The following is a 10000-nucleotide window of genomic DNA, read 5'->3' on the forward strand; positions in this document are numbered from 1 at the left end:
TAAGTAACTGACTTGTACATAACATGAGTTTAGTTATCAAATACACACATGTCTGAGTGTCATGTGAATTTTGGGGATGAATTTCTATTCACGTCTAACTTCTCTCTTAATTCAATATGTACTTAACTTCAGTTGCAGCAGCCAAACTCTCTCTCTCTCTCTCTCTCTCTCTCTCTTGTACACACAAACAATCAACCGCCCTGCAAACAAACAAACTGTGCATAAGAGATGTGAACAAGCTCACCAACATGAGAATCATCATGCGCGCGGTTGAAACACACGCACGCACACACACACACACACACACACACACACACACACACACACACACACACACAACTGGCTCTCTCGTTTTTAACTTAAAGTAACACTTATAGAGAGTTGCCACTCCATCACATGGCACTTTTTTCTCTCATCTCTCTCTCTCTCTCTCTCTCTCTCTCTCTCTCTCTCTCTCTCTCTCTCTCTCTCTCTCTCTCTCTCTCTCTCTCTCTCTCTCTCTCTCTCTCTCTCTTTATGTTTACATAAAAGAAAACACATACTCACAAGAAATACATTATGTTATCACTAGGTTCAACGTGTACTTGTTGACGTAACACTTGAACCACACTGTGGGACGGGGGACCCGGATCGCTGGGCTGGATTTGCATGCTGCCGACGTACCATAAACATTGACTCTTCCCATGCAATATGGACGAGCATGGGATGCCACAGAACGAGCACTATAACGTTCGAGTCACAGCTAGAAAACTTAATACAGGTGAGATATAAAAAACGTTGTTATTCAGACAGAGACGACAGTAAAAAAAAATTAAAATAAAATAAAAAAACATACGCATACATACGTAAGTTCCACGTTTTCTCACTGAAACACACATATAAATGACCGTGCTTTAAGTAACAGATTGAGGTGTGCATGTGTTTTGTGCGATTTTAGTGCGTGCATATGTATGTAAGTTGGTGTGTTCGTATGTTGGTGTGTGTAGTGACTAGTTGCATCACTGTCAGCATCCAGACGAGTGTTGTGTGTGGGTCGGCCAGGAGAGCATCCCCGCACCGTACTCCGGGGACCACACAGTTTGCCAGTAAGATCTTGCTTGGACTCTCTGCAAGGCTTGTGATTGGCTGCGGGGGAGTGTGGGGTGCGAGGAAGTGCAGACAGAGGTGGCGACCCTGTGTCACGGCCCGCAGGACTTCATCGCCGTCAGGTTGTCGGCAGGGTCCTTAGTATCTGGTGGCGGCGCACTGGCTGCCGGCAGGGCAAGAGCGACCCTGGCAGCCACTACTATCTGCGACGACACTGCTGTTGTTGCTGCTCCTGCAGCAGCTGCTGGAGGGCCTAGTCTCGGGAGGGACATGGCGCGCCGACGGGGCTGGCCTTGAGCGCGGGCCGGTGCGCTGCATGCAAGGCGGGCGGCGCTGCAGTGCATGTGTGGAGTGGCGGTGTGCACACGGCGGCGGCGGTGGCGGTGGCGGCGGCGGCGGCGGCGGCGGCGGCGGCGGCGGTGGAGGTGGCGGAGGCAGCAGCACCACCACTAACAACAACAATAGGAGCCGCGGCAGCACCTGGCCGTCTCGTTGTACCGGCAGACCAAGAGAGTCTTGAACGCGCGAGGTGCGTGCGTGCGTGTAAGGGTGGTGGCCGCCGCGCCACGCTGCCTCTTAACGTAAACATAGGAGGGAGGAGGCAAATGATCGTCTTCCTGTCATTGTGCGAGTGAACCTTACGGTGTCGTGGCGGCGCCCGTTCTAGTCACCCAGCAGGAGGCGCTGCTGAGGCTGCAGCCCTCCTTACACACACACACACACACACACACACACACACACACACACACACACACACACACACACACACACACACACACACACACACACATGCATACATACATACATACACACAGGCACGCACGCACGCTCACACACACACACACACACACACACACACACACACACACACACACACACACACTCACACACATACATCCTCCACTCACACTGCACTGTCAGACCTGGTGACCGTGGGCGTAGTGAGGGCGTGCAAGAGGTGGTGACAGTGGTGGAGCGAGCCGGCCCCCAGCAGTGGGATCAGCGGGTCAGCAGTAGGCTGTGCGCCTTCCCAGCCGCCACTCCACACTCGGCGAGCACCTCTAACCGCGATAGGCTGTGCTCCACGCTCCCGCCATGATTCATTCACTTTGATCTATGACAAATCCCATCATCCACACAGATCATAAATGACAAATGCAGCTCCCAGTAAAGTCATAACATTACCTTGGGATGATAAATACCCAAGGCTAAGGACACTGCATTTGTCTGCGAAAGTGAATGTGATGTCTCCAATGTCTGTAAGCATGTAACATCCAAAGTGAACACCTACGTTGAATGTTCATATCAATCACTTATAAGATACGACACTTACGGAAAATTTTAACAGTGGGAAAACCTATTCAGATGAGACTCCCTGATGTCTCAAGTGTGAGTGCCGTGTTCCCGTGTTTCCGGCTCTTGCCACCAACACCGTATCGCACCCCGGCACGCCCCTCACCTTCACAATACGCCCACTCGCCCGCCACGCCTCTGAATCACTCAGTCCATAATCAAGACAACTCTGACTTTACTTCCCGTCACCTGGCAGAGCAGTCGTGCACCACACCACGCCGCGCCCTGCATCGCGGCCCCCCTGCCACGCCCCGGATCACCCATCTTGACATTACGCCCCCCACCCACGTGCTCTGGACGCCGACCAATGTACCCATCGTGCTCCACGTGCCCCCACTTTCCACGCGCCTCGCTTTTTCCTCGATGATCAGTGGTTCCTCTGGAGTGACATCTGCCACCGCCCACACCTCGTCTCATGTGTAAGTTGTGCGGAACCTCAAGGGAGAGACGTGTGATGCACTAGTGTGATGGTGTGATGATACTTAGTCCCCGCCTCAGTGTTGTTCCGCCTCTCCGCTGTTGCTGAGCACCTCGTTGCAATGGCACTCCGACCCTGTCTCCCCCGTCGGGGCCTCAGCCAAGGCTAGTCAAGTGCGTCCGGTGCGTCAAGGGAGCAGTGAGGTTCGTAGGCGGCCCCTGATGTTTGGCGGTGTGCTGTGGGTCGACGGGTAGGGCAAGAGGAAGGAGGAGGCAAGTGGGAGAGTGTGGGGCTGGTGGAGGGTGTTGGGCCTGTGAGGGAGCAGCGCCACCACCGCACCGCCAGGCTCAGACCCCCGCCAGACAGACACAGGCCACCTGAGCGTGCGAGCGAAGGTGAGTGACACGTCAGTAAGCTGTCTGGGAGAGGCAGGCCTTGAGTCTCCGTTATGAAGGGCTTCCGCTTACACTCTCGCCTCCACCACACTCACTCTGATAACTACTTAATGTTGTGTTCAAGTCCACTTTCATCCGGTACTCTTGACCATCGTCCTGTAAATTATTGCCACAATAAGTCTTGTGCAGACAAGGGGTGGGGGATGTCCGATACGTAATGAAACTCATGAAACTTAGAGGAATAGTGAGGTGCTGCCCTGTTGGCCTAGACCTTGCTAGTCTCAACCCCGTTATAAAAGCAACTTGGCGGCAACCCCGTTGTTAGGAACACAGTGGCAGAACATGGGTTGCATTTCGAACCCGGGAACTAAGACCGCCACAATACCTCCTCTCTAGCTCCTGCCAGAGGTCCTGTGGGAGGATTGTGCCTAGCAGTGCCTAAGGGCTGTGCAAGGGGGCAGTGTAGCACCGTCCGCCCACCTGTATTAGACGAGTTTTACCAATTGTTGGGGTGCTTGAGACGAACTCCATCAAGGCACTTTTCTCAGTGCCGAACCTTGGTCCTGGAGAGCAGATACCTGGTGTTCATTCATCTCCCTCACGCCCCCTAAAGTAGTCTATATTGACTTTTTGACATGTTTCGTCTTGTAATTTTCCCCTTCACCACTATTCTCAATAACCAAATATTTGCGTTAAGGAGTCGGTCTTTATGAGATGACCAGTTGGGATCCTGTTTGCTAATCGGTGTTTTTCAAGGCTGGGCTATGGTACGTACGGCAAGGTGCGGGGTAACAAGGGCACATCACCTTGTGCCGCCGCCTGCTGCGTGAGGCTGAGTTAATGGCAAGGAGGCTTCCACCACCTGCTGCATGAAGATTTTATTCAGTGATAGCTGGTGACGCACCAACATGAAGGTTATTGAGCACCGAACCTTGATAGAGACCCGAGCTGCAGTGAAGGTGGCGGCAGCGGAGACAGAAGCGTCTGTGAGGAGCAAAATGGTCCAGCAAAGTATTTGGTACCTGGTGCCGAGATGGAGTAAGTGGTTAGGTATTTCGGGTGAGATTACTATGAGCATCATGAAATTTATGGTGAAAATAATGGATGTAGCGGCAGTGCTAGGTGTTACTGTAGAAGTGGTTATGATAAGAATGTGGGACAAGTGATCAGTGACTGCACGACTAAAAATCGAGTGATCCACCGAGACTCGTGAGAGAACGATAAAAATGACTGTCGGAGGCTGTCCGGCGCCGCAGTGACAGGTACGCCAGTGACTGGAAGTGATAGTGATCGAACAGGATGTTGTGATCCTTGGGAATGTTAGCAAGAGATTGATGGTGTGGAGCTTTGCGGCGGCGGGCATTAGCATATGACAACACTGCCGTCATGCAGGTGAGTACATCCTTGGCCTCCATTGTCTGGGCCGAACAGGATGGGACTGGAGCTGTTTGTGTCATTTTATTCCACTTGTACCTGCAACTGATTAAGTGATGACTGGTAACTCCGAACAATTGGTGAGAGGAAGGATTTTAGTAGGACCCAGCGAGACCCAACAGTTGCAACGTTTGGCTTCTTGTTCATAGGCTCTTGAAGAAACAAATCAAATGCAATAAGCGGTGACGGGTCTCGGAGCGCTGCACATTTTCACCTTGACCTTACCCTCTGCCATGATTTCTAAGGACTGACAGAAGCGCTTGGTAAAAAAAAGAAAAAGAAACACCACTGGCTTTGCGCAGGAAACAAGAGAGACAAAGAACAACCAAACGAGGATAGATCTTGTGCTACACTGCCTGCAGGGCGTTGCGTCGGTGGTCGGGGTGAGGGAGGCAAGCGGCCGCAGGGAGTGAAGGGCAGACGCGAGCTGGTAAGGAGGTATTTTATGTTAGGTAATTAGTGGAGAAAAGTGATGGAGAGGACAGCGATAGTGAAAGCGGAGGGTCTGTTGTGGTTAAGAATTCTAGAGGGCGAGGGAGGTGTTCTGCGGTGAGGGTGGATGGGGCCGAGATGTGTGGCGTATGAGGGGGAGGAGCGTCATCTGATAACGTACAATATTTGTAATTTGGTAGCTCTTAGGTTCGTATTTTTGAGTGGAGCTATAGAATCCCTGTTAGTAATGACGATACCAGGGTGAAGGTGATTCTTTCCTGCAGCCAAAGCCAATGAAAAGGAAAAGCTACAAAATACTGCACTTTCGTTGTGGTTGTGGAGTGCAGTTCGGTATGTCTTTGTGGAGTTCTAGTTTGAAGAATACAGTGACAGTAAAAATTGAGCCTCCGTCAGGCTTACAGATGGGAGAAAGCTTCTTTGACGTGCATTGATCTTACCGTTGAAACTTGGAGAGAAATTATACATTTTTTATTGTTTTTTCTCCAAGGGAACACACTGTGGCTTTGTTAGTTCTGTCAGTTTTTACTTCTAAACATAACAACATGATGTCAACATTTTAGCCTCAGAGTTGCAATTTTAATTAATTTCGTTGTTGTATGGTACCGAAAATTCTCTCTCTCTCTCTCTCTCTCTCTCTCTCTCTCTCTCTCTCTCTCTCTCTCTCTCTCTCTCTCTCTCTCTCTCTCTCTCTCTCTCTCTCTCTCTCTCTCTCTCTCTCTCTCTCTCTCTCTCTCTCTCTCTCTCTCTCTCTCTCTCTCTCTCTCTCTCTCTCTCTCTCTCTCTCTCTCTCTCTCTCTCTCTCTCTCTCTGTGTCTGTCTGCTTGTCTCTACTACCTCCAATTCATACACTATCATATTCACTTGCAACTTTCCTTTACAAATTTTATTAATTTTCTTTCCTAACCTTTGCTTAACTAACGCGCAACGCTTTCCATTTGCTCACCAACCACGACTACAACCATCAATACAGTGCATCATCGTCTTCTCTTCTCTTCCTATTTCCTCCTTTTCCTGATGTTTTCCTCGTCCACCTTCTTTATTTATTTCTCATTTCGTTTCTGTCTCACTTCGACGTCAAGCCATAGCCTCAGTCCTACTGGTATCATTCCTTCCATTACACACACACACACACACACACACACACACACACACACACACACACAGTCCGGTAGCTCAGTGGTTAGAGCGCTGGCTTCACAAGCCAGAGGACCGGGGTTCGATTCCCCGGCCGGGTGGAGATATTTGGGTGTGTCTCCTTTCACGTGTAGCCCCTGTTCACCTAGCAGTGAGTAGGTACGGGATGTAAATCGAGGAGTTGTGTCCTTGTTGTCCCGGTGTGTGGTGTGTGCCTGGTCTCAGGCCTATCCGAAGAGCGGAAATAATGAGCTCTGAGCTCGTTCCGTAGGGTAACGTCTGGCTGTCTCGTCAGAGACTGCAGCAGATCAAACAGTGAAACACACACACACACACACACACACACAAGTAGTGGTTAGCACGCTCGACTCACAATCGAGAGGGCCGGGTTTGAGTCTCGTTAAGCGGCGAGGCAAATGGGCAAGCCTCTTAATGTGTGGCCCCTGTTCACCTAGCAGTAAATAGGTACGGGATGTAACTCGAGGGGTTGTGGCCTCGCTTTCCCGGTGTGTGGTGTGTGTTGTGGTCTCAGTCCTACCCGAAGATCGGTCTATGAGCTCTGAGCTCGCTCGGTAATGGGGAAGACTGGATGGGTGACTAGTAGACGACCGAGGTGAATCACACACACACACACACACACACACACACACACACACACACACACACACACACACACACACAGTGGTTAGAGCGCTGGCTTCACAAGCTAGAGGACCAGGGTTCGATTCCCCGGCCGGGTGGAGATATTTGGGTGTGTCTCCTTTCACGTGTAGCCCCTGTTCACCTAGCAGTGAGTAGGTACGGGATGTAAATCGAGGAGTTGTGACCTTGTTGTCCCGGTGTGTGGTGTGTGCCTGGTCTCAGGCCTATCCGAAGATCGGAAATAATGAACTCTGAGCTCGTTCCGTAGGGTAACGTCTGGCTGTCTCGTCAGAGACTGCAGCAGATCAAACAGTGAAACACACACACGCACACACACACATACGCACATACACACACACACACACACACACACACACACACACACACACACACACACATCACACACACCGCGTAGTGTAGTGGTTAGCACGCTCGACTCACAATCGAGAGGGTCCGGGTTCGAGTCCCGGAAAGCGGCGAGGCAAATGGGCAAGCCTCTTGATGTGTGGTCCCTGTTCAGCTAGCAGTAAATAGGTACGGGATGTAACTCGAGGGGTTGTGGCTTCGCTTTCCCGGTGTGTGGAGTGTGTTGTGGTCTCAGTCCTACCCGAAGATCGGTCTATGAGCTCTGAGCTCGCTCCGTAATGGGGAAGACTGGCTGGGTGACCAGTAGACGGCCGTGGTGAAATTACACACACACACACACACACACACACACACACACACACACACACACACACACCGTCCCGCCCACACCCTCCGCACTCTCCCATTTGATTGAAAATAAATCCATCGCATTTGTCTTTATCTGCGAGTACGTCGCTATAAAGAGCGGAGACCAACCGGGAGTTAGCAGTCAGTTATCCGCAGAGGAGCCCGGCAATCACCGCGGCTGACGGGCTAGAGGACGGCCGCTTCTCGCCTCCATCGTCCGCAAAAAGTGGAACCATTTATAACAATGGCCAATAAAAACACAAGTCATAAATAAGAGGTGAAGCTCATACGAGAAGTGATGACACGTACTCCAGAGGTGGTGTGTGATCTGGCCGTTCCGAGTGTCAGAAGCACGGCGGGACAGGCTTGTCTTTGCTGCTACTGCTGCTGTTGTTGCTGCTACCCACGCCTCCGCCTCCGCCTCCGCCTCTGCCGCGTCTGCAGTTCTTGTTCGTGTGAACGACAGAGCTTATGATGCGGCAGGAGCCTCGTCCCAGGCGGCAATATCACTGGTTCTTGTGGTGATGTGGAGTGTAATGGGCGTCCGGTGGTGGTGGTTGTGGCAGCAGCGGTAGCGGTGGCGGTGGCGGTGGCGGTGTCGGCGGCGGTGGTGGTGGTGGTCGTGGTGGTAGTGGTGGTGGTGGTGGTGGCGGTGGTGGTAGCGGGCAAGGATACGAGTAGCTATTTCAGCTTGTTGGGATGAGATTATTAGTTGTTGCCGGGAAGAACGTGATGAGAGAGAGAGAGAGAGAGAGAGAGAGAGAGAGAGAGAGAGAGAGAGAGAGAGAGAGAGAGAGAGAGCCATGCAGACAAAAAACACAGACAGAGGTCTAGACAGATGGGGATGATACGTAGTACATGTTTAACAAATACACGAATTGGTTTTGTAACACTTGAACATTCTTTAACTAATGAACTGTTAAAGAACAACAACATCTTTTAATCTACTCGTTTTTTTACAACCTTGTCGATAAGAGAATATATTAAGCGAACCAGACAGAGAGAGAGAGAGAGAGAGAGAGAGAGAGAGAGAGAGAGAGAGAGAGAGAGAGAGAGAGAGAGAGAACAGCTTGCGAATATCTAAACTCCACTCTTTTACTTCTTGTCTACAAATTGACTTGGAATGCACAGTATGGCGCACTGACATTTACTGCAGGATGTCTTAACGAGTATTTACTTAACACTTAATCTTCCTGCCTTCCTCTCTCTTGACACTTCTTTGTGGTGAAATAAAAACCACCGAACCCTCTTCTAATTCAGTGCGTAAGGCAAGTATAGCAGACTTCGTCCTCGTTGAATGGTGGCGAAGTATTCAAGAGTTTTAAAGAGGAGAGCAGACTAAAAACCGTATGATGTACGTGCCTCACATGCTGTCTGACTAGTTTTTCCTTTAGAACAGAGCAGAGGCAAACCATGGATGTGATGACGAACAGGACACCGGTGAGAAGGGCGGGCAGACAGACAGACAAGCAGGCAGGCAGGCCGACAGGCACGCTGGCAGGCAGACAAGCAAGTAGGGAGAGGTAGGAGGGTAGCAAGGGAAAAGGTGTGTGGAGGAGTGACTGGCGGCGGGAGTGTTCTGTCATTGCTGTGTACAACTCACTTCAGCCTAGCAACATTTCTCGCCGGCAGTAACCTATCAAGAGTTTTTCCTCCACCTGTGTTCCTCCAGGTATGCTGCCTCTTCTGACTGACAGCCGCTCTCTAGTTTGGCTGAGGCTCTGTGCGGTGATGGCTTGTGTGTGAAAACATGCTTAGGAGATGCAGTTTCTTTTTCCTTTTCTTTTTTTCTTTTTGAAAACGGATTGCTTACCTCTCGCTAGTCTTTTTCTTGGTACAGTGTTAAATATAATAGGCATCAGTGTTCTGCTTTGTCCAACTCTGACTGTCTTCTCTCTCTCTCTCTCTCTCTCTCTCTCTCTCTCTCTCTCTCTCTCTCTCTCTCTCTCTCTCTCTCTCTCTCTCTCTCTCTCTCTCTCTTGACGCAATCGGTTAGTGCCAGGTTGCATGCTCTCTGTTGCTTCAGGATACTCAGCAGTCTTGGATTTTGTGCAATGTTTTACTGGTTGAGCTAGCAATTTGCCTTTACATCAATACATATTCACCTGATTCCACACACACACACACCCACACACACACACACACACACACACACACACACACACACACACACACACACACACACACACACACACACACACACACACACACACACACACACACACACACACACACACACACACACACACACACACGCACCACGTACAACTAAAAAGCTTCGACTAACATCTTCCTCGTCTGCCTTCTCCTGTATGACCTCGGTATCTCCAAGCTTCACTATCGCTACCGCGTCTAACATCATCCTCGTTTT

At 50.6% G+C, this 10000-nt stretch overlaps 1 protein-coding gene and 1 long non-coding RNA gene across 4 annotated transcripts in view; one reads left to right on the plus strand and one right to left on the minus strand.

Moving 5' to 3' along the window:
• The window catches only part of LOC123517716, a 3420-nt gene extending 1603 nt beyond the window's left edge, over positions 1 to 1817 (minus strand). The window contains exon 1 of the long non-coding RNA XR_006678550.1: positions 547 to 1817. This is a non-coding gene — a long non-coding RNA (uncharacterized LOC123517716). The remainder of the gene's footprint in view (positions 1 to 546) is intronic.
• Positions 1818 to 1933: 116 nt separating this feature from the next.
• LOC123517714 overlaps positions 1934 to 10000 on the plus strand; it is a 34322-nt gene continuing 26255 nt past the window's right edge. Inside the window, exon 1 of one of the 3 annotated variants that reach the window (XM_045278077.1) lies at positions 1934 to 4644. The gene's annotated coding sequence lies outside the window, so the exon portion shown is untranslated. The remainder of the gene's footprint in view (positions 4645 to 10000) is intronic. The other 2 variants (XM_045278076.1, XM_045278078.1) reach the window with 2 other exon arrangements.

The sequence above is a fragment of the Portunus trituberculatus genome, chromosome 42, assembly GCF_017591435.1.
Source record: "Portunus trituberculatus isolate SZX2019 chromosome 42, ASM1759143v1, whole genome shotgun sequence".
NCBI classification, from domain to species: Eukaryota; Metazoa; Arthropoda; class Malacostraca; order Decapoda; family Portunidae; genus Portunus; species Portunus trituberculatus.